Consider the following 22,703-nt stretch of genomic DNA (forward strand, 5'->3'; position numbering starts at 1 on the left):
TTAAAACTTTGATAATGAGTGCAGAAGTAGCCTTTGTAAGTTCCCTTTTCAAACAAGCTGTGGGATGGTTAGTTGACTGTGTTGTCTTTGTAAGCCCATTTCAGAATATGCTCTTTGCTCTTCTAGAGCATGCTACCAGCTGAGCACACACAGAGGGTCACATTCCCCTCCCATTTACACCACATGTGGGCCCCTAGGTACCTGATCTGTAAGGGGAGGCACTCCAGCCTTGTCATCCCTCACCCCTCCCAGTGGGAGCCACATCAATGTCATTGCAGCACTAGCCTTTATAAGGATCCATCCCTACCCCCACTGTTGGCAGCCATGGACAGGAGCTGAAACCAGGGACAGCTGTACCAGTTTGGTTCTGGCCCAGCCACTCCATTCCCAGTACTGATTTCAAGGATTCTGCTCCTTGAAGGGCACCCCATGAATGAGTGTCGAGGTGAGGAGATGATGCATGACACGAACGTGGGTCTAGCCCGGCTGCTCTCAGGAGCAGGTTGAGCAAGCAAGCATTGTGAAAAATGGCCACTGCCAGCCCTCCATTGAAGTCACACAACAGTGTGCAATGATGATGCTTTACTTGAGTGAGGCCTGCAGCAATGTTCCCTCTAATTTTTTTCCATCCATGTGCAGATTTTTGCCATCCATGTGTGGAATCAATTTTATTATGTGCACTGAGGCATGTGTACCACCATTAGAAACAAAAAGTAGCTGTGAGAGCTGTGCTAATTGGCTGGGTGGCATTGGAATCTCTCCTGAGTGGTTGCACAAGCCCACTGCTTACGGAGAACACGGGCCTGCAATATTGAGCCTGCGCCCAGATCAGTCTGGAAAGTGTGCAGCGACTGTACTGTTGAGGCCTTGGGAATGAATTAATACCTATATCTAATTACAGTTCCAACAGCTGGCATTGTGAGGCTATGATATTAACTCCTCTCACATAAACAGGGATCATCAGAGGTTACCCAGCTGAACACATGGGCCTCTGAGGGCCATAGAGGGAATGGCATTATGCCGCTGCCACCCAGACAGCTGTAGACAGCTATGCTGGAATAAAGGATAAATTACAGGCACATCCACTCATTCCAAACACAATTGCACATGACTAGGAATATAATTACACAAAAACATTTTTATTTCCCAGTAAACTTCTTTGATTATAAATCTACAGACCACAGCTGAGTGGGAGGAGAAAAAAAATCCCTCACATCTGTGGCATTTGGGAAAATGACATTAAAAAACCCAAAAGCCCAACAGGCCAAGGAAGGTTGTAATTACTTTGCAATCAGCTAGTCCTTTAATGAAATCACACACCAGTTTAGTGTTAACTGGGGGATCTGGAATGAGCTGGGGGCACAAATTAGAACAGTAAGACTCACTTATTGTTGATATTTTCATTCTGAGAATGTTTTTTCTCTTTTAGTTTTCTTAGTCAAGAGGATCTAAAAGAAAAGTCAGATTAATGGAAATGGCTGCATTTATAATATGGGGGAAGGGTGTCGGCATGGGCTCTTCTCTATATATTAAGTTATTTAGACAGATTTTTTTAAGGGCCTGATCTTTTGAGGTGCCCTCGGTCCTCAGCTCCCATTCATGTCAATGAGATTCAATGATGCTTAGCACCTTGCTGGATGAGGCCTCATTTGAAGGTACCAAGGCAGAGTGGGCACAGGCTGCTTGGTGTGACAGATTTTCAAATACAAAAGTTTGTTCTTTGCAGGCACTGGCTGTGACAGGAAAGAAGTGGTGGGTAGAAAGAGTGGAGACTGTGTTTTGAATTAATGCTTTCAGCCACATTCTTAATACAAGTGGGAGTATATTTTAGAAAATCTCCTTTAGCTCTCACTGATGTGGCAACCTCAGTCTATGAGGAGACAGTCCCAAAATAGCAATGTCTCATTGGCACAAGCTAGGACCTTCCCTTCAAAGGAACACGCCACAGCCCCTTCCCTCCTCGCCCCTCCCCCAGCATCCCTCATAACTTCCAGCACAATCATCCCTTTTATTCACAGCAGCCACAGTGAAACCCTTTGTTATTCCCACAGTTTTGCTCTTTGTAGTAACCTCCATTACTTAGCTTAGACAAGGTGTAGTGTTAATTGTCATATCAGAATAGCTCAGAGTACAGCCAATCAGGCCTAGATGAAATGTAGTAGATAGAGATGCAAATAGCTGCCTGCTGCAATAAACAGATGCTGCACATTAATCATATCTCTATCACTCTACCTTGATAGATCTTCCAGCTCGATGTATCTTAAGTGATAAAGACTATGTCTAGAGATTCATAGATTGTAGGGGACTATTGGGATCCTACGGTCTTACTCCTCTATGGCAACATTGGGCTCCAGTCCTGCAGTCCTTCTCTTCTGTGAGCAAGCTTTAACTCCAGGGACTACTTGTGTGAGGAAGAGTTACTCACATAATGGGAGCATATAGAATGGCAGCTAGCTAGCAAAACTTGCCAGCTGTCTACACAGGCTGCTTGAATTTGTGCAAGAGCACTGACTTTGTAATGTATACTCCCGCTCGGGAAAAAGCCCTCTTGCGCAAGAATACTTGCTCAAGAGGGCCAGGGTAGACAGGGAAGAATTGTTTTGCACAAAAAAGCCCCGATGGCTAAAATGGCGATCCGGGCTTTCTTGTGCAAAATTGCGTCTAGACTGGCCACGGATGCTTGCCAATCTAGATGCTCTCTTGAGGAAATACTTTTAACGGAAAAACTTTTCTGTTAAAAGTATTTCTGTAAAATCATGCCAGTCTAGTCGTAGCCATGGGCCCTTTCAGATTGGGATTGGGCCCTTTCAGATTCCTCTTTAACAGTGCAAGGTCAGTCTTCATTTCCTCTGTATTTTCTCTCCCCGGGAGGCAGCAGGCAACCAGAGCAAAGAGCAGCTCTCTGAAGAATTCCAGTTATTAAGGATTGCTCAGCTCCCGCCTGGCTCTGAGATATATCTTAGAAACTGATCAAGTCACACAGAAGGAGTTTTGCTTTGTATACATTTTTTAATTTAAAAAGATCTTGTTTTCCAGTCTAGGTTAGGTGACCTTTGGGTTCCTGGGCATCAAAGGGATCTTTTTGGCATGTTGCAGCAACCTCTCTCATCTACCATGGAAGAGATCCCAGGTCCTAGATAACTAGCTAGCTAGATTTGTCTTTTGTTTTGTCACACACAGCAGTAATACATTTTTAAGTGCTGGACTCATGTTCTCTCTTCTTCAAACCATGATTATTTTTTATTCTTTTCAACGAAAGGTATCCCAGTGTAGTTCTCATGCAGGGTGGGGTTGAATGTCACTGTATAGTAGCATAGCATGGTTCCCACTTTGTGGTCACCAAATCACCCAACCTTTCAAATGTCCCTGCTATTGGCTATTAAAGTATGACCATGCTCCCACAACTGACAGCACTTGGGGGACTATTGGACATCTGCTGCAGCATCCCACAATCTGCCTGAGAAATATCATTTGCAGGGTCAAGCTCTATAAACTCTTACTTGGTGAATGAATTTGCATAGCAGATGTTCCTCGTTCAAGCAGGGCTCAGCAGGACCCGGACTCGGGTGATTAGACTGAAAAACTCAGCATCACTCCAGATACTGATGTTTACCTGCCATTTCTTTTAGCATTCTGAATCTGGCCCTCAGGCATTTATTTAAAGAGTGACAGGGCTTGTTTGTCTTACTTGGGTGAATCCTTTCTATCCCGCACCTGCAATCTTTACCTAAGCAAAATTCCCATTGCTCATTCAGCCTGAGCAAGAACTGTAGGATCAGTCCCATACAGGGTTCATTTTAAACTGAACTACTTTTCCTAGCCAAGTTGGACAGCACTAAGGTGTTAGCCACAAGCAATCTTGTGCTTAGTGTAGCTGTAGAGTAATGCCTTTAGCTCTGGGCTAGGCTAAAACTTCCCTCAACTAAAATCAAGTGTAACCCTGAGACCAATGAGAAAGGGAACATGAAGTAAGCTCTAAGGGCCACTGGCTATTTAGCTTCATGCTGTTGAGGTGCATGGATTTAGTCCCTAGGATTGCAGGTTCAATCCATGACCTGGGTGTGTGGCCTTTACAAATAGGGGCTTGTCTGGGATGAACTGCTTTGCCTGGAAGTGTCTCAAGCTTTGACAGGAGTGTGAAGTCTACTCTTTGGGCTTAGATAAGGGCAGATTAGCTTTTTGGGTCATGGCTTTAGCCCTTAAGGTACCAGGTTCAATCCCACCTGCCCACAACCCAGGTCCACTGACTCTACACAAAGGGCTGCGTCTAGACTGGCATGATTTTGCAGAAATACTTTTAATGGAAAAGTTTTTCCGTTAAAAGTATTTCTGCAAAAGAGCGTCTAGATTGGCATAGATGCTTCTGTGCAAAAAGTACTTTTGTGCAAAAGCATCCATGCCCAATATAGACACGCTTTTGCGCAAGAAAGCTCCGATGGCCATTTTAGCCATCAGGCTTCTTTGCGCAAAAAATTAAGGTGCCTGTCTACACTGGCCCTCATGCGCAAGTATTCTTGCCAGTCTAGATGCACCCAAGGTGTAACTTACAAAAAGCAAGGTGTTCCCACACCTGTGGTAAAATAGTGTAAAACTGTTTGTAGGTAAATAGACTGAAAGCTCCACATAAAACATAGCAATGTGAACACTGCCAAGCTGGATACAGTGGGCCTCTTCCTATAGGGAAGTTGTTTTGTGCAAGTGACTTCAGCCCAAGTTGTTTCTGTAGGCATAGGATGCTGTGGCTCATTTTAGTAATTATCTATTCTAATTAAATGATGCAGTCATGCTTAAAGTGACAATTAAAATAGCCAAGGACAATAAAATGCAGAGACTGCATGTTCTGGACTCTGTAGAGGCTGACAGAGGTTCAGACAGTGGAAACTTGAGCAATGCAAGGGACCCATACCCTCCCTTCTATTGAACAGCCTATAAGTGGCCAGCAGAGCCTCTGAAGATGGCCAGGGATGTGAAGTAGACAGGACAGCTGGATTTGATGATAGAGCCCATTCATTCCTGCTTCAGCCTCTGGTGTTTGAGATCCTATGGAGTGTCTGAAGAATATTAAAGCTGTCTTTGCCTCTGGGTGCACCCCAGCTTGGCTTGCTGGAAAAGGCAGGTACACTTTACATCTCCTTGCAGCAGCAGGATTTATCCATCCCTCTGGCTCAGCCCTGGATTCATACTTTTATGCCCAAGTATTGCAGCACAAAGAACATGTAAAACCAGTACATAATCATAAATCCCCTGTAACAGTTGTTTGGTGCAAGATAGCAAATTAAGACTGGCGTATCAGATGTGACCCTCCTCCTGGTTTGTGTGGGTTTAGAACAAAGCCTTAATCTCATTTTAATTCATTTTTTGTGTGTGATTTAATTAAAAGAAAAAGAAACTATGGCTTACGGATTTAGCTCATTATCCTTAAGTATTCATTTGGAGCTGTTAGCGCGTATGCTGTAAATGCTTGTTAACAGCAGTGGGCTTCGAACACCATGGATCCATAATACAAATTCTTATGAAAAGAAGCTGTTGTGGAAGGGCTCAAACCACAATGTTGCAACCTTTTTATGTTTCAAGAAGTACTTGTCTAATTGGTGCCATCACTTCCTGGGGCATCTGCAGAGCATGACTGAGAGGTTTGGTTTGATGGCAGAACGTGGAGGGATTTGTTTTGTGGAGAATTTTACGTGAGGAGGGAGGGGAAGGAGGTACCCCCATGCCTGTAGAGAGCCTCATTGATGTTGAGGGGGGCAGCTGCCTATGGAGAATTCATTGTAGGACTGAGCCTAAGGGTACGTCTACACAGCAACATTATTTTGAAATAAATAACCTTATTTCGAAATAACTTAGTCCGTGTCTACACAGCAGGCAGTTATTTTGAAATAATGTTGAAATACTGTCAAGTTAGAGGGCTTCTTACTTCGACTCCTGTAACCCTATTCTGAGTTAAGCCCTACTGTATAGACACACCCCAATGGCTTACCTCGAAATAAGCTACGCCAGTTGAGCTACACCAATTGCGTAGCTTATTTTGAGATAGCCTATTTCGAAATTGGGAGCATCTACACAGCACAGCGCTTATTTTGAACTAGGGCGCTCTTCCTTCCTCTGACTTCCCTTACTTCTTGTACAATGAGGGTTACAAGAGTCAGAGAAAGAAGTTCTCCAGCTTGACAGTATTTCGACATTATTTCGAAATAACTGCCTGTTGTGTAGATGTTATTTCAAAATAATGCTAATTATTTCAAAATAATGTTGCTGTGTAGATGTACCCTTAGGGCACATCTACACTGCAGGACAAAAGTCAAACTAAGATACGCAAGTTAAGCTATGTTAATTGTGTAGCTGAAGTCAAAATAGCTGAATTTGGCTTTTGGCACTGTCTACACAGCAGGAAGTTGAAGGAAAACCCCGTGAAATTAAGGTTACAGAAGTCAGAGTAAGAAGTCCACCATCTTGAAATTATTTTGAATACTAGCTTGCTGTGTAGACACTCACTTTGTTATTTCGAAACAACATCAGATATTTTGAAATAATGCTGCAGTGTAGACATACCCATAGAGAATAGCCTAATATAAATAATTCTTCCTTTTCACCCAAGTGAATCAATCAGACCCTATAATGGGTTCATAGTTCATGGTTCCATTTTTAAAATCAAATGATGTTTCACTTATAGGAGCATGAAAAAGTAATCGGAAATTGGTTAATTTTCTTTGTTGCTATTGTGAAACTGTAAGCAGCCCAACTGCATTTAACCAAACTTGGTTGCAATTCACACAGGGCGAGCCCATTACTTTTCTAGTTCATTTTAAGAAGCATTTTGTGCTGGCAAAATTCTATGTTCATGTCCATCACTGTGATACCTAAACATGCAGGGCCAGATTTTCACAGGAATTTAGATATGCAACTCAATGCCTAAGGAGATTTTCAAAGTGCATAAATGCCAATCATAGAATCATAGAATCCCAGGACTGGAAGAGAGGTCAGGAGGTCATTGAGTTCAGTCTCCTGTCCAAAGCAAGACCAACAGCAACTAAATCATCCCAGCCAGGGCTTTGTCAAGACGAGACTTAAAAACCTCTAGGGATGGAGATTCCACCACCTCCCTAGGTAACCCATTCCAGTGCTTTACCACCCTCCTAGTGAAATAGTTTTTCCTAATATCCAACCTAGACCTCCCCCACTGTAGCTGGAGACCATTGCTCCTTGTTCTGCCATCTGTCACTACTGAGAACAGCCTCTCTCCTTCCTCTTTGGAACCTCCCTTCAGGAAGTTGAAGGTGCTATCAAATCCCCCCTCACTTGTCTCTTCTGGAGACTAAATAAGCCCAAATCCTTCAGCCTCTCCTCATAGGTCATGTGCTCCAGCCCCCTAATCATTTGGTTGCCCTCCACTGGACCCTTTCCAATGCATCCACATCCTTTCTATGGTGGATGGCCCAGTACTGGACGCAGTACTCCAGATGTGGCCTCACCAGTGCTGAATGAAGGGGAATAATCACATCCCTAGATCTGCTGGAAATGCTTCTCCAAATGCACCCCAATATGCCATTAGACTTCTTGGAGTCAAGGGCACACTGTTCACTCCTATCCAGCGTCTCATCCCTTGTAATTCCCAGGTCCTTTTCTGCTGAACTTCTACTTAGCCAGTCAGTTCCCAACCTGTATCAGTGCTTTAGATTCATCCATTCCAAGTGCAGGACTCTGCACGTGTCCTTGTTGAATCTCATCAGATTTCTTGTGGCCCAATCCTTCAATTTGTCTAGGTCACTTTGGATCTTATCTCTACCCTCCAATGTATCTAGCTCTTCCCCTAGCTTAGTGTCATCCACAAACTTGCTGAGGGTACAATCCATCCCCTCAGCCAGGGCATTAATACATATGTTGAACAAAACTGGCTCTAGAACCGATTCTTGGGGAACTGCATCTGAAACCAGCCATCAACCAGACATCGAGCCATCTCTCACTACCCATTGGGCCCAACAATCCAGCCAGCTTTCTATCCACCTCAGAGTCCATTTATCCAAGACATACTTCCTTAACTTGCTGTCAAGAATATTGTTGGAGACAGTATCAAAAGCTTTGCTAAAGTCATGGTATATCACATCCACTGACTTTCCCATATCCACAGAGCCAGTTACCTCGTCATAGAAGCTAATCAGGTTGGTCAGGCACGACTTGCCCTTGGTGAATCCATGTTGACTGTTCCTGATCACCTTCTCCTCTTCCAAGTGCTTCAAAATGGATTCCTTGAGGATCCCTTCCATGATTTTTTCAGGGACTGAGGTAAGGCTGACTGGCCTGTAAAACCCCATTAATTCTACAGTTTCATCCTAGGTGCTTTTGAAAATCCTGCTGGGTGCCTATGGGCATCTTTTGGCACCTAAAATACCTTTGAAAATGTTGCCTCTAGTGAAAGCTCCTAGACTGACATCTCCAGAGATCGAAACTCTGTTTGTAACCCACAGAGCAGAAACAACAAGGCTTCAGTAGCACAAGCTTTTCTCCCCTGTTCTGCCAACATGTCTCAGTTGTGAGCTGGAGTGACTTGCCTCTGGGAGTGACAGGGTAGTTCATTCTTTCAGTTGCTCCCTGAAAAGTCTGGCAACAAGGGTAGGAATTGGGATCCCTGTCCCATGGGAACTGCCCTGAGGACACCGACTCATACAACATGGGCATGGCCACTGTGCTGCTCTCATCAGATGGGTAATAGTTTTTGGTCACTGCTGCGCTGGGCTGGATCTGGCCAGGGGAGCTGAGAGCCATGCTGGGCCCTGGGCAAGGTGTGGGTGGGCACCTCCACACTTCTGGAAAGGGCAAGGCCCCATTCAGAATGCCCTCAGTCCTGCCTGAACCAGAGCCTCCCTTGCCCCCTGTGTTGCCTGGAGTGCATGGTGTGGTGCCCTTATCTCCCCAGGCAGCCCTAAGTGTCACCCAGAATGCTGTATCAGAGCTCCAGCAGCGATTTAAAGGTTTTGGGGCTCTGGGTGCCACTTTTGCCAGAGCCCTGAGATCCTTTGAATCACCAGACCCTGGGGCAATTGCCCCTTTGCTCTCCCCCTGCCAGTTCTCCATCCAGTCTGAATCTGGTAATTCTGAATCATTACTAGTACCTCAACCTTAAACCCAGCACCTCTAGTAGGATTGCCAGGTGTCTGGTATTGACCCAGACAGTCTGGTATTTTCACTTCCTGTCCAGTAAAAAAAAAAGTCCGGTATTTTCTGATTTTTTTTTTCCTGACAGGAGGCCAAAATACCTGGCAACCCTACACAATCTCAGCAACCTGGCCCAGCCCCCAGGCTCACCTCCGACCCCCTCTCCCTCTGCTTACCTCGTTCCGCAGGGGAGCTCTCTTCTGGCACAGAGTAAGAAAACAAGATGGCCGCCAGCAAAAAAAAGCCCAAAAGTCTTAAAGGGGCCATGCTGGGTTTTTTGTATTATTTTTTTTTGCTCAATAACTTTGTTTTCCCCCTTTTTTTTCCCAACAGTGGTTTTTTTGGGGGGTGGGGGAGGGGTGGTGTTCGGTATTTTTGGTTAAACCATCTGGCAACCCTGCCTTCCAGTGCACCCTCTCTCATCCCTGGGAATTCAAATGTCTAAAAAGTGAGCATTGTCAGGGAGGAGTGCGCATTGTTAGTGCTGCCTGAGGAACCCCTCTTGACTGGCTGCTTTCTGCACTTGCCTGCCTGCCACCTGGAGGAAGAGCAGAAGGAGGGCTGCTGCAGGAAGTAACAGAGCTCTCCTCAAGAGCTGTTATCTTGCAATACCCAGTCTGGTAAAGAGGAAGGAGGCCCCTGCTGTAGCCAGGCCTGGGAAAGTCTGATAACTCCAGGAGCTGCAGGAGACTCAAAAGGTGAAGCCCTAGAACACAGAGGAGTAGAACAGATGGGGCCAGAATTGATATGCAGACTGAGGGTATGTTTACACTGCAGAGTTTTTCTTGAAAAACAGCTGTTTTTCCAGAAAACTACACTTACATCCACTCTACTATTGCGTTCTTTCGACAGAAAGATTAAAAAACGGGGTGGTTTTTCAGATCGCAGTAAACCTCTTTCTATGAGGAAGAAGCCTTTTTCCAAAAGAGCTTTTCAGGAAAAAGGCGTGTGTGGATGAGGAAGAGAGAGTTCTTTCGAAAGAAGAGGCCTCCAGGAAAAAGCATAGGTGCCCTGGTGGCCACTCTGTCCACAGTAATCACAACTGAAATGAGAAATAGCGTCCAATAAATGTGGACACTATCTTTTGAAAAAGCAGGTGCTTTTGCTGTGTAGATGCTTTCTTTTGAAAAAAGTTTTTCTGGAAGATCTCTTCTGGAAAAGCTTCTTCTGAAAGAAGCTTGCAGTCTAGGCATAGCCTGATGGGACAAGATTGATCAGGGATTGGGCTGTAAGGGGCAAAATTAATGCTGGGGAGGGGAATGGGCAGATGTGGGGGTGATGATAGACCTCTCTGGGCCTTTTCAGACCAGTTTAAGCATGGCTTACAGCTGGTGTGCTCCAGTTCTAGCCCAAAGTGAAAGTTTTTGCAGCTGAGTTCTAAATGCTGACAAGACCTTCAGTGTAGCATCTGTTGTACTGAATGCAGTTCTTTGCGTAAATTGAGTCACAACCAGAGATGCTGGAATTGGGGCGGAGTGGGGTGGGAGTGTTGCTGCAGCTCCTGGCTTGAAGTGGTTTCCATCACATACAGGGTTTACAATTTAATTCAATGGCCCTCATCACCCCCACTGTACAAATTGTTCCTGTCCCCCTGTAGCACACAAATGCAAGAGGCCTCCTAGAGCTACTCCTGTGAATCTTTGATTCACTTACAGGCTTGAGATGGCTCAGCATTTTCCTCTGTGTTCTAGTTTTACTGTCAAATGCTTACATCATTTCAAATTTGATAGGAGAGAACATTAGCAATTGTTTGACAATTGAGAGACTTGCAGGCTCCAAAGAACTGCTGACTTTTACAGGAAAGTGGAGCATTTAAAAGCAAGGGTTATTCTAAAGGTTCTTTCTTTATTTGGCGGCAGCATCTAAGAATGATTTAATATGGTTAACTTCTGAAAGAAATGCTCTAAAGTCCTCTAGCAGACATATTCTTGCAAGACTGCCAGAGAATTTATAACTAACTGGGATTCCTCATGCTCAGTGGGGGTAATTATTGCAGCTGGGTTGGAAAAGATTCTGTATTAAAACAGCAGTCAGTGAGCTACTGAACATGAGGAGATTCTCAAATCCTGGACTGCTTAGAGCCAAGTAACTCGTTGACTGTTACTTGTAGCCTTAATGTAAAGACTTGTAGGACACGTAAGCTGTATGGTCTTTAGCTAGGTGTGTGATGTCACCCCCAGGACAAACTGTGTCAGCTTATTTTATGTGAGGAACAGCGTCTCCGCAGGCCCCTGGACCAGGTGAGTGGGGCCAGCTCCACACTCTTGGAAGAGGCGGGGCTGAGAGTGGAAGGGGTGGATCCATGGGCAGCGAGGCTTCCCAGAGTGTGGTGCTCTGGCAGTAATTTAAAGGGTCTGGGTCCCCTTTGAATTGCTGGGCCTTTGTCCCCTGCCCCAGCCCACATCAGCAGGCCTGGTGAGGAATGAAAAGCTGCCTACTTTTAGAGGCAGTGGGTGCCTGGAATAGCCACTTGGATAAAAGTCAGCAAAGAGGGATCTATGGATATGTCCACACTGCAGTTGGAGCTGTAATTTCCTGCATTGGCAGATGTATGTGCAGTAGCTTTGATTGAGCTATGCAGTAAAAATGGCAGCATAGCCATGGGCACATGGGCTAGCTGCCCAAATATTCACCTCAGGTTCTGAACAGGATTGTACTCAGTCAGCCTGGGCTGCCACCCATGGCCTGTGGTTTCACTGCTAGTTCTAGTAGGCTACCATGATCAAAGCTAGCCCAGGCATCTCTACCCAGCATGGAGACAGGTGCCAGGCAGAGGTACTGGGGCCATTGCTAGTGCCAAGAAAGATCCTCCAGCAACAGGGACTCTGTTTAAACAAGAGGATATGAGCTGCCAGGTGGCGTTGGAGATGTATTGGCCATGTGCTTCAGCTGGAAACTGATTCTATTGTCAGAGCAGCAGTAATTTAAAATTACGAATAAATTCACATACAACCATAATAGTTGTCTGTGCCTATGTCTGTCTGGATAGATGAGGGGCCACTAGGAATGTATTGTAACTGGATAATCTGCAGTGAAATTCTGGTATTGACTACATTGCTGTTACAAGGTGAGAGTGGATATGTGTAGTGGGATTGACGGCCTCACTGGGCAAGGTGTGTGTGGGAGTGGCACCACACCCCAGAAGGGGCAGGGCAGCCTTCCTACCCCCATTATCCCCCACCGGCATCCCTTAGCACCACCTGGAGTGTACTGTGCCTAATCTAGTCAGCCTCTGGGCTGCTCGGAGCGTATGACACGGTGCTCTGGTGGTGATTTAAAGAGCCCAAAACTCCTAGTGGCTGCCTTGTCGCAGTAGCAGCTGTGAGCCCCAAACCCTTAAGAATCACCAAAGTTATCCCCTTTGCCCCCCTCCCCCATTGGTGGGCCTGGATGTGGCTGTAGATCAAACAGGTGTTTTCCCGTGTTTGATTTCTGTTGCCTGCTATGTTCTTTACATAAAATCTGCCTGAACAGCATTGTCCCTGTAAACATTGGCAGCTAGATCCTCTTTGAGCAAATGGAGCAACTTTGATTTACAGCAGCTTGGATCTGGACCCTTGAATCTATCTTTGGGCATTGAAAATATATGATGAGTTATACATTTGAACAACCCCTGATTTTAAAATCTAGATGCACTGGGATTACTTGAGCTTGACTCATGGCCAGAATAGCACAAGACCCTCAATATTAATTCTTCCTATGACAAAGAGTTTTTCTTCTGTAAAATACCGGAGCATTCTTATTGGGCTGGGATCGCTACCATTCTTATTCGTCTTTCGCAATAGACCAAGTGGGGATCCCAAGAATAACAGCAATGCTGATGTTTTTTCTTTATTTCCAGCTCTGTGATAATCTGAGTGGGAGCGGATTCTGCCATCACTCTGCTGTGCTGCAATACTGTAGCATTGTGGGAAAGGTTTAACTTGCCTTGGGAAAAGATTACCCGGGAAGAATTTTTCATTTTAGTCTCTTGGTGGTTCCTATCATTTTTGAAGAGGCTCTTTGAAAGATAAAAAAAAGTGTAAACAAAGATGTTCATGTTGCTGTCATGTTATTAAAACAGAGACAGATTAGAGATGTGAGAAAATTGTAAAGAATTTAGGAGGGGTCAAAGGCTCATGTTATTAAAGTTTTAATAATCTCCTTTTCTGCCCAGCCCCAGCCTTTTGTTAGACTTTGAATTTTGAAGGAGAACGCTATAGGTACAAGCTTACTGTTAATTAGGGTAGAATTTTCCTTGTGTAAACCTATGGAAAGTCATCCTGCCTTTCATTTTTCCCAGAGTGGTGAATGGGAGAGGCTGGGAGAGATGCAGCAAAAAGCAGAGCGCAATGGTTTAATTTAAGACTGCAGGGGTTCCTATGAAGTTTCTATGATGGAGAAGACAGAATGTTTGTTCTCACTGTATGTGATCCCTCTAGAAATAATTTACTTGAGGTGCAATTCACACCTTGTAGAAGGGCTATGGACCACCCGCAGGACAACAAAGCTGCTCAGGTCTGCTGCATGGAAATGGGGGCAGATGGATGGGTAGGCAGAAGGGAGGCCACCCTTCTCCCCCTGCAGATAGCCATTCTGGGAACTTACAGTCAAAGTTCCTGAGCCTCATGTGCAACAAATTGCTGTCAGGGCCTGATTGTGACATTGGGGGTGTGTCTAGACTGCAGGGTTTTGTCGACATAACGTCGACAAAACTCGGTGGTTTTGTCGACGGTGGTAAACCTCATTCTATGAGAAATAATGCCTTTTGTTGACAGAGTTCTGTCAACAGAAGGCGTTATTACATCTACACTGTCCTTTGCGTCTACACTCTCATGTCGACAAAGCGTTGCCTTGTTGACAGAACTGGATGTAGTCTAGACGCTCTTTGTCAACAGAAGCCTGTAGTCTAGACATACCCTAGGAGGCCACAAGATATGTCAAGTGTAAGAACCTCATACCATCAAAAAATAATTTATTATTTTCACAGAAAGGACATTGACTATATAAATAGGAAAGCTTTATCTTTTCACAGGAAAACAAGAGAGCATGAATAATTTTGTATAACATGAATAATTAAAATTATCCTTATTTTCATATGAATAAATAAAAAGAATGATTAATTTTGTTAGGGAAATACAAAGTATTTACAAATATATCCAGACTATATAACATATATTTACAGATGTTTATTCTGATTTATTTTTTGCTATGAAGAATGACTTGCTGGGGTTTTTCTTTTTCCAATCTATAAAAACACAGTGAAAGTTCCTGAAACTGACAGAAAGAAGCCAACACAAATTTGTCTTCCTCAAGAGCCACTCGACCTAAGTCCGTAAGACAATTACCTGCAAACTCAATCACGTGAAGCATGGATAGCACATGAAGCAGAAAGCAGCATGCACACTAAACATACAGTTGTACAAATGTACAGTTCAAAAGAAGAAAAAGCAAACTGACACTTAAGAAAACAAATTAAAACAGGAGCAAAGGCACTATATGTGTGAATGGACTGGACTATAAACAAAAGGTGGCGGCTTTCTGGCTATTACCAGCCAAGTGGGAGGCTATACATGATGTTGCTCCTAGGATGAGCCCGATATAAGTATGAGCTTGCAAGAATTGCTTCAGAGCACTGCCGTCTCCAACCTCACATTTTTTCCCAATTTTATCAGCAGTGTGATTATTTATGGATTTAAATAAGTAATGACGGCAGAGTCAGAATTTCACCAGTAGCAGCTGGCCAACAAAACTGGAGACTGAGAGCAGACTTACTTGTAGAAATACTAATGTAACAAGTACAATTACTGATTTTTTTTCTTATCCCTGGCATCCTGCCTGTCAATAAACAATTAGTAAAGTCTCAGAGAGGTAGCAGTGTTAGTCTGCAACTTTAAAAACAAGTAGTCCTGTGGCACCTTAGGAACTAACAAATATATAGGATCACGAACTTTCATGGGTAAAACTCACTTCATCCGGTCATTTGGAGTGGAAATGACAAAATCCAACATATATATAACAGCAAAAGTAAGTTACCTGTCAGTTGTAGGACCCGTGTTAATGAAGCTAATTAAGCAGGCTGGATGTATCCCATTCATAGCTTTTGATGTGAAGTGTGAATGTCAAAGGCAGGGGAAATTGTCTTTATAGTGCATTAATCAGTTAATATCTTTATTCAAGCCCAGGTTGACAGTGTCAGATTTGTATGTAAATGAACTCTAGTTCAGCAGTCTCTCTCTCTAGCTGATGGTACAATTCCTTTGTAGAAGAATGGCTACTGTTAAATCCATTATTGAATGTTGAGGTAGTTTAAAATTCTCCCCTGTAGGTTTATGTGTGTTACCATTCCTGATGTCTGATTTGTGTCCATTTCTCCTTTGTCTCAATTAATGAAGGGAGAGAGTGGGTTAAGGGTATTTGTGTAATCATATATATATATTTGTGTCATAGTTGAATGAAAATGTCTCTATTTGGATAGAATCTTCTTTTTCTCTATCTCCTTTATTATAAACAGATTTTGATAGCACTTCAAATGGAATCAGTTTTTTCTTTTTGAGAGGCCCCTCATGTTGTGTGGTCCTAAGTGGGAGTTTAGTTAGTTTATGGCTTAATCTGGCACTGATTGTTGTGAAGTGCTGCCCCCTCTGAGCCCTACTGTCCCTGGTCTACACCTGGGAGTTATTTAGAAATAACTCCCCTTGTCTTGAAATAACAAACGGAGCATCCACACTACCAAGATCATTATTTCAAAATAAGGGGCTGATTGTTTTGAAATAGTAATTCCTGCTTTCCACGAGGAATAACACTTATTTCAAAATAATTATTTTGGAATAGCAGTAGTGTGGATGCTCCACTGCTGCTATTTTGAAATAGCTCCTCCCCAGAGTCATTCAAAGTAATTATTCCCCAGTGCTTCCTGGGGCTCTAAGTCAAGGTAACACGTCCACATTAAGGAAGCCTGCCTCGGACGAATTTCGAGGCTTCCCTGTAGTATGGACACATTATTTTGAAATAATTATTTCAGGAGTTATTTCTTCAAAATAAGTTATTTCAAAATAATTTCCTAGTGTAGACGTGCCTTTGCAGACAATGAGACACCATGTGGATACAGCAGCTTGTCTGACTAAAAGAAGTTTGAGGAGGGGATCTAGGGCCTAAGAATACAACATCATGTTAGTATAGCAATAATAAAGTAAACTGCATGAAGGCTTTTCCACAGCTGTTCCTTAACTAAATCAAAACATCCACAGGAGCCTGTGCATAGAAATAATAAATTTGAAACACCATCTGTAAAGTGTGTATGTCTGTTCATAAAGTTTAATTTTCAACACAAACTTAGGTCCTGTTCCTGCAAATGGCTTGTTCATGGGGTCTGGCCATGTGGGGGCAGTTGCAAGATTGGGGCCTAAATCATAAATCTTTCTGGGTTTTGGCTTAGAAAAAGAAAACATTTTTTCCAAATGATATAAAAAATAAAATCTGTTACATTGCTGGTCTATTTTATTTTCAGTGCATGCAAGAAGTCCCAAGGGATCTTTTAGAAAAATAGAGCTTTAAGATCCATAATTTCCCTGGCATAACTGTTCTATATTTATATCATTTTCTTTTCCTTTACACTCTTTAGCTTATAATAGCAATAATTTTCTCCATTTTTTTCTCTAATAACAACCCAGTTAGCAGCTGCCCAAACCAGTAACCGTTCTTGGCCATGTTACTGTTCCAGCCAGTAATTAACCTGGTGGAGAAAGACTAACAAATATTGGAAAGGGGTAAAAGGGGAATTTGTTTTTCTAGAAGCTAGGTCAATCTTACAGTATTAAAATAGAAAATATAATAAGAAGGTGCGGAGAAAGTAAATGTGTTGTCCAAACACTAAGGTTACATCTACACAGCAGTGTTTTTTTGAAATAACATAGTCTGAGTCTACACTGCAAGCAGTTATTTCAACATAATGTTAAAATAATGGTGAGCTGGAGGACTTCTTACTCCGACTCCTGTAACCCTTATTTTATGAGGAGTAAAGGAAGTCGGAGGAAGAGTGCTCTTTCTTGGACATTCTGCTGCGTAAACAGTGCCAAAAGCTGAAATAAGATATTTCGACTTAAGCTACACAGTTGACATAGCTCAAGTTGCATAGCTTATTTTGGCCTTCGTCCTGCTGTGTAGACATGCCCACAGTCAATTAGTTTAGTTAAAGAGCCCAGATTTTGTGATGTGGCCTTCAGTTTGTAATTGTTCTCCCTAATAAAACACTTTCAAAAGTCCCAATAAGCAATTACATACATTACATTTTTTCTATGAATTTTGGTGTTTAGTAAGTCTTGGATCTTTAGGATAAATTACATAAGTATATGTTTGCCATTCTTGATGCTCCAGAGTCTGTTGTTGTTTTTTATGTTGTATTATTATTATTCATTTATTTACTATCCAACTAGTACTAAGGCTAGGCCAACAGTACAGAGAAGGGCTCATTTTTCCTGTGCCTAACTTTAGGCATCCTACCGCTCAAAGGCATCTATAACTTCAAATTAGGTGCCCAGGTTCTCTGTACAATAAATGGAGAGAGCTAGGTGCCTAAAAAAGGAATCCACAAAAGCCAGCAATCTGATCAGAGAGCTGCCTAAGGTAGCCTAATGGACATATTGAGGCTCGGGCTTTAGACATCTACGTGTATGTTGGGGAAGTATAGCTCGACTTGGGATTCACAGATGCAGATCCTCTCCTAGGGTATGTCTACACTACCCCGCTAGTTCGAACTAGCGGGGTAATGTATGCATACCGCACTTGCTAATGAAGCCCGGGATTTGAATTTCCCGGGCTTCATTAGCATAAGCGGGGAGCCGCCATTTTTAAATCCCCGCTGCTTCGAACCCCGTGTAGCGCGGCTACACGGGGCTCGAACTAGGTAGTTCGGACTAGCGTGCCTATTCCGAACTACCGGTACACCTCGTTTCACGAGGAGTACCGGTAGTTCGGAATAGGACCCTAGTCCGAACTACCTAGTTCAAGCCCCGTGTAGCCGCGCTACACGGGGTTCGAAGCAGCGGGGATTTAAAAATGGCGGCTCCCCGCTTATGCTAATGAAGCCCGGGAAATTCAAATCCCGGGCTTCATTAGCAAGTGCGGTATGCATACATTACCCCGCTAGTTCGAACTAGCGGGGTAGTGTAGACATACCCCTGTTGTTTGCAAAAGGGTGTGGTGATGGTAGTACCTCACTTTTAATGTTTCGCTCAGTGCTTAGAGCACTCATGAAAGATATGGGAGACCCAGGTTCAAATTGCCCTGTATCTGTGTCGGAGCAGAGATTTGAGCCTATCTCTTCCACCATCCAAGAGGCTGGACTCAGGCTCCGCAATACCAGCCAATATTCATTGGTCCTATGAAAGCATGACAGTCGCTGCATGGCCTAGTGGTTAAGATGCTCACCTGGGATTTGGGAAACCCAAGTTTCTATTCCAATCCATATTTAATGATTTATACGAAGTGGAACAGCTTCAACAAAAGCAACTGAGAGAGCCCTGCCCCAGAATAGCCTATAGCCCTGTGGACAGATCGCAGTACAGTTTGGACCTCCCTGGTCCAGCACCCTTGGAACCTTACCTGTTCTGAATGAGGGAATTTGCCAGACCATAGGAAGTTCCCTGCCACTGATTCCCCAGCCTGCTGCCTCTCTCCACCTCTGGCTCTGCTTCCAGCCCAGCTAGTTGACCACGGCCAGGCTTGCCCGATGCTGGTCCCCTTACTGCCCCATCCCCGACCCTGCTGGCAGATGCCAGCCCTTGCCCCACTGCCGCCAGCTCAGGCTCTAGCTGGGCTGCCAGATGCTGGCCCCACAGAACTCCTGGACACCAGTCACCCTGCCATGAGGCTCTTGAACTGGCAGGGCACCCAGCCCTTGGCCCTCCTGCCACTGGGCTCTGGGCCCCAGGACTCTCTCGTCCAGGAATATTGGTGGCTCTGCCAGACTATGTATATTGCCGGAGCAGAGAGTCCCATTTAGGGAGGTGCAACCTGTACTGATATTTTATGAATCCAATTGGTATCAAATTCGTTGTGACTTTTATATTAAAAGCCAAGTCTCTAGCGGGGAAAGGTTAATGGTCAAATTATTACTATTGCAACAAACCCTGAGGTCTTTTTGCCAGTTTTTACCAAGTAGTTACTCGTGCACATTCTCACAGAAAATAACAGGAGTTTTTTCTGAAAAGGACCAAGAGGAAATTGAATACGGATATATCTACACTACAGAGTTTTGTTGGAAAAATGGCCATTTTTCTGACAAAACTTGAGAAATGTCCACACTGCAATCACGTTCTTTCAAAACTAAATTGAAAGAACAGAGGGTTTTTCCTGATGTTGGTAATCCTCATTCTATGAGGAAGAAGCGTTTTTCCGAAAGAGCTCTTTTGGAAAAAGACATGTGTGGATAGGGAGGAGATTTTATTTTTGAAAGACAAGGCCTCCAGGAAATAGCACAGGTGCGCTGGTTGCCACTCCATACAAAGTAATCACAACTCTATAGTTTCTGTCTCCTGACCCCTCTTAAAGTTTTCAGCACCCTGGACAAGCCTTGTGGCAGGAAGCTGGCTTCAGAGCAGCACCTCATTGCGCAGCTCTTCCTGACACAGGCCTTGCCAGCCATGACCGAGTACCAAGCCCCCTGCGACCCTCCTGGACCTTGCAGGGAGCAGCCCCAGGGTTCCCAGGACCCATCCAGGGGGAGTAAGAGGCGCTCACCTTCCTGTCCCGGGCCAGAGATACTGTCCCTCCTCACACTGTGGGGTGAGGAGGAGAACCTTGCAGGATCTCTGGTCCAAGTGCAGAAATGCGGAAATTTAAGGGAGGTTCCAAAGAGGATGGAGAAAGGCTGTTCACAGTAGTGACGGATAGCAGAACAAGGAGCAATGGTCTCAAGTTACAGTGGGGAAGGTCTAGATTGGATATTAGGAAAAACGATTTCACTAGGAGGAAACATTGGAAGGGGTTACCTGAGGGGGGAGGGGGTGGAATCTCTATCCCTAGACGTTTTTACATCTCAGCTTGACAGGGCCCTGCCTGGGTTGATTTAGTTGGGATTGGTCCTGCGTTGGGCAGGGGGCTGGACTTGATGGCCTCCTGAGGGCTCTTCCATCTCTATGATTCTATGATTCTAAAGGAGCTCCGGTGGGGATATGTCTGGGCCACATAGTGCAGCTCGCATTCGGGGGCAGGACCTCACACCTGACTCTATTACTAGGAGCTGCACCACCTGTCCTGGTGGACTCTGGCCTGGAGACCCCCCATCACTGCCCAGCCAGAGATTTCCGTGGAGGAGGAGCAGGAGGGCCAGGGTCAGCCAGAGGCAGAGGAGGAGGAGACAGGCACCGTCACCCTGTCCCTCGAGGTGGTGCCAGTGACCTAGAACATCTGCCAGGCCTCACCAGACTCCTGGGAGGGATCTTCAGGTGACTGGTCTCACTTTGTCACACACACTGGGTGTGGGAGGCGGGCGCACAGGGGGCTGGGGGCGAGTGTCCCTCGCCCTGCTCGAGCTGGTACCAGCATATGCAACCATGTGCAGTATCAGTGTGTGGCACGTGGATGCAGCAGGCAGCCCCTGAGCACAGGTGGGATCCTCCTGCCAGGTTCAGGGGAGGCCACACCTGTCCTGCCATGGAGGAGGGAGCGAGAGTGGCCCGGGTCGAAGCAGGCTAGCCACAAGGGCGCAGGCACGACTCCACACAGACTGAGGAGTGCTGCACACAGCACACAAGCATGCCTGCATGTGCAAGGCAACAGCTGCTCCCGCAGACAGCACTGCAAGCTGCAGCTGTGTGTGCGGACCCCAGGGAGGCCCAGGCTGCTCCCAGCTCCTCTACCACCCATGTGGGGATCCCACAGTGGTTGGACACTTCCCTTGCCTACTTGTTTGTGGGTCGGGGTGGGGAGTGGGAAATGGGCAGCACGTTCCTCTGGGCACATCGGGGTCCCTTTGAGGCTGGGCCTGCTGTGAAGGCCACACATGGCCTTGCTCCCGGGACATCCCTCTCCTCTGGGCCATGGACTGTTGATCACGGCTCACAGAGGAGGCCACAGCCTCAGGGACAGTCTCTGCAGGGATAACTGACCGCCTCTCCCTCTGTGTGTTCGTCACAGCCGGACCAGCTGGGACTGAGGGCCAAGCCACATCACAGCAGCCACCTGCCAGAGTCCGGGGGACCCGAAGGAGCACCAGGGTCCAAGAACACCTGATGCACCAGCACATTGGCATCCTGTGCGACATCCATCAGACCCTGGCACACAAGGTCTGCGAGGACTTGGAGTGGCAGAACCATGCATGGGACCAGTTGATGCAGTGGTGTGACAACATGTGTGCCGTCATGTCATGCATGATGGCACAACCGCCTGATGCTGCTACACCTGGCTTCCATCCTCCTGCCCCCCCTGCTATGCCCACTCTCCCTCTGCCTGCCCCCCCACTATGCCTCTGCTCGCTCCCAAGATGATGCCTATGCCCCCTCCCCTAGCAATGCCCATGCCCCCTCCCCAAGTGATTCCTATGCCCACTCTCCCTGCCCCCCTGCCAACCCTGACCCTGCTCCAGCTCCCCCTCCTGTCCACCCCCCTGTGCTTCCCAGACCCACCCAACCCCAACTCCAACGAGATCCCTGTACCTGAGGTGGCACATAGAGCTGACCCCCATGTCCCTCCCAGCCCTGAGCATCCCTCCCCCTCCAAGTTTTGAGCCCTCCTCCCCACCTTTTCTGAACGTTTCATAAAATACAGACTTAATTTTTTGGAAAATCAAACAGGTGTGTTTATTGGGAGGTCAGGGAAAGGGTGAAGGGAGGGGTTGTGGTGGGGAAGGGATAGGGCCACAAGCCAGAGGCCCCTAGGGAGGAGGCGCTGGGGAGAATTACTGGGGTCCTTGAGAGAACCTCTCATGTGCACCCCAGATGTGCACCCCAGCCTGATGGGCCTGGTAGATGGCAGCTGTCCTTGGCCGATCAAAGGATCACCCCTCATGGCCAGCGTCTGCTCCCCACCCTGGGAGGAAGGCCTTCCCTTTCCTCTCCATAATGTTGTGGAGGACACAACATGCTGACACCACCTTGGGGATGGTGTGCTCTCCCACATCAAGGCAGGTCAGCATGCACCAGAAACATGCCTTGAAGTGGCCAAAGGCACACTCCACCTGGATCTGAGCCCGGTTCAGGTGGGCATTAAATTGGTCCCTGCTGGATCCAGTTGGCTGGTGTACAGCTTCAAAATCAGAGCATGAGGAGGTAGGCTGTGTCCCTCATAATTCACAGTGGCATCTGCACATCTCCAATGGCAAATTCATGGCAGGGGAAAAATGTGCCCACCTCCAGCTTACAATACAGACCGGAGTTTCTGAAGACTTGGGCATCGTGTACCCTGCCCGACCACCCAACAAAAATGTCTGCAAAGTGTCCTCAGTGGTCGACCAGGGCCTGCAGCACCACAGAAAAGTAGCCCTCGCAATTAATATACTGGGTTGCTCAATGGTCAGGTGCGTGGATCAGGATGTGGGTCCCATCAATGGCTCCATCTCAGTTCAGGAAACC

At 45.8% G+C, this 22,703-nt stretch overlaps 1 long non-coding RNA gene across 2 annotated transcripts; it reads left to right on the forward strand.

Annotated features, from left to right (window-relative positions):
• Positions 1-9,732: 9,732 nt before the first annotated feature.
• LOC142826847 (uncharacterized) lies at positions 9,733-21,850 on the forward strand. 2 transcript variants are annotated; one of them, XR_012901111.1, is made up of 3 exons: positions 9,733-9,913; positions 20,372-20,579; positions 21,271-21,850. It is a non-coding gene; the product is annotated as an uncharacterized LOC142826847 (long non-coding RNA). The 2 variants fall into 2 exon arrangements; XR_012901112.1 differs by lacking the exon at positions 9,733-9,913 and adding an exon at positions 11,115-11,393.
• Positions 21,851-22,703: the final 853 nt, after the last annotated feature.

This window comes from Pelodiscus sinensis, chromosome 2 (assembly GCF_049634645.1).
Source record: "Pelodiscus sinensis isolate JC-2024 chromosome 2, ASM4963464v1, whole genome shotgun sequence".
Classification (NCBI taxonomy): Eukaryota; Metazoa; Chordata; order Testudines; family Trionychidae; genus Pelodiscus; species Pelodiscus sinensis.